The following is a 2,511-nucleotide window of genomic DNA, read 5'->3' as shown; positions in this document are numbered from 1 at the left end:
TATATTGATATATTAACTTCTTTGGGTGTATTATGGCATGTTTTCCATCATACCAGTTTGTGTAAGTCTTCTTGAATTCCAAATATAAGAATTTATCTTTAACCTTGTTTAATGATAAACTCAGGCATATTAAAATGCTTATTTCAGCAACATTTGATTCAAATCAGGCAGCATCCATCTAGCTGATGGAAAGGAACTCCGAGGAGCTGGACAAAATACTTTCATAATGAGCTGGGAGCAAAAACAAGGATATTATACTAGGTTAAAAAGTGGTTTGGTTATTACAAGGTTACTTGCAATTGGGGACTGATGGGGTGTATTTGGCAGATTATCTACCTAGTGCTGATCCGGTGATTCCAGATGAACATGTTTAAGATTTCATTTCTGGGAAGGTCAGAACTGTAATTGATTCTCAGTTTGCTAACGTGGGACTTAGCCTAAGCAACTCCATTTTGGACCTGTTGTCTTATCTTTTAACAGCCCTAATTCTTAGATCTGAACAAGTGGAAATTTTCTGCCATATTTTTAGGGTCACTGAATTATCAGGCTGCCTTCAAAGTGTGGCTTTGGGGTTCTAACTTAATTCTCCCTTTGTAAGTTTCCATGGGATTTGTTTTGAAGCTTTTTCTTCCAACTAACAGTTTATAAAAATCTTGGCAGTAAAAAAGTTGACACATCCTTATAAACATCTCACTACACGAAGAAATTTTTATTTAACTTTTCTTGCCTCCCGACTGCCCCGTTAGCCACAATATTGCCATGTGTGAACATTTGTGTTAACTCAAGGTGTGAGGCCTGGCAACAGTGATAAATAGTCCCCTTCCACAAAACTAGAACTTTCAACGTAGCGCACAGTTTAGTAGGTCACTGTAGGTTTGCTTCTGACTGTGTTGGGAAGAATAATTTATTACTCTAGTTTTTTAAAAAATATTAATATTTTTAACGTAGTACTAAACTGGACAAGCATTTTCTGAACTTAAAACCTGATCACAAAATGCCTTTCATGAGACCCCAGACTTTGAGCAGGAGTTATCTCTGGCTCTTGTGAATTCATTCATCCATTCGATGAAGATTCCCGGGGCAGCTCCTGCCGGCCAGGCACTGGACTAGACCCAGGTGCCGCAGGTGTAAAGGACAGACTCAGGCCCAGCCGTGTGGAGTCCCACACGTCTAGCAGACTTTGGGGAAAGCTGCAAATAAGCCGTTACAGTGCAAGGAGCTGGTGAGACGATGCGGCACAGGAAGGGGGCCTAACCTGGATGTGGAGGGAGTACAGAGGCCGGATAGACAATTAGGAGGTGGCCAAGTGAAGAAGGCATTTCAAGTGTTCCAGAGAGAAGCAGCAATGTGGACCCAGGGGATAAGCTGGGGTGTTCAGGAAGCACAAGTAGTTGGAAGGAGAGGCATGGCAGTGCTGGGAAGGGAAGACACTTAAGAGAGCTGTGGCCACAGAGTTTACATTAACCCAGTCTCGAAGGATCGTGGTCGAGGCCTCATCCTTGATGGGAACATGGCAGAGCTGTCCTGTCACTGTGGCAACACCGTGCCAGCGCTGGAGTAAGTGAGCCATTGCTGCAGCCCAGGTTAGACTAGGGGCCCAAGACCATGGCAACGGAAGACAGGGTGGAAAAGACAGGAAACAGACTCTCTGGGACACAGTCACTGTTTGGGTTTGCAAGAAGGAAAAGGAGTCAGGAATCACCCCCATGTTCTGGTTTGGAAAATCAGGGGCCCTTATGAGAGAGACAACAGAGGAATGGCCAGAGGTGTGGGGGTAGGTGTAGGGGAGGAGCTCAGCCCTTGGCAGGTAGAACTGAGGATCCCTGTGAGGCATGGAAATGGAGGTGTGCTTGGGGACGGCGTCGGACCAGAGGGCAAGGCGGGCTAGAGATGTGATGTGGACATAGAGCCGTGTGCACAGACTGTGGAAGATACAGTGAGCCCTTCCAGGGGTGCGTGCAAAGGGGAAAGGGCAGGTGGGGTCTCAGTCACCTCCACCAGGCAGAGGGTGAGCAGGACATCAAAACCACCATGTGGTGGAAGACGCAGGGCAAGACAGCCTCAAGGAGGGTCAGTGCCAGCTCCCTGGAGAGGTCAAAGAAAGAAAAGACCTAAGTTCATGGATGAAGTTTAGGGCCTGGGAGGCCACCAAGGACCCTAAGGACAATATTTTGTGTAGGGGGATGGGCTAAAGCCAGGCTGCCAGGAGCTGAGGTGTGAGCAGGAGGTAAGGAAAGACAGGCAGAGTCAGATGCCCTTCCTAACTCTTGGCTGCGTGTGCAGGAGGGGCGACAGTGGCACTAACAAGGAGCCTGAGGCACCAGGAGGTGCTGCTGGTTTTGAATGAGACAGAGTTGAATACTTTTGTCCACTTGAGGGAAAAGGGGAGGTTGAGGAAAGAGGGGAGAACCAGAGGAGAAGAGACACATGGACAAGTGGGGTCTGCTGTGCCCCTAGGTGCAGGCTGCAGAGGGAGGGGGCAGCAGACCATGGGGAGACCCCCCCAGAGGT

This window comes from Crocuta crocuta, unplaced genomic scaffold (genome assembly GCF_008692635.1).
Source record: "Crocuta crocuta isolate KB4526 unplaced genomic scaffold, BGI_CrCroc_1.0 scaffold26, whole genome shotgun sequence".
Lineage (NCBI taxonomy): Eukaryota > Metazoa > Chordata > Mammalia > Carnivora > Hyaenidae > Crocuta > Crocuta crocuta.
The sequence above is the reverse complement of the archived record's forward strand: the minus strand, read 5'-3'. Positions refer to the sequence as shown.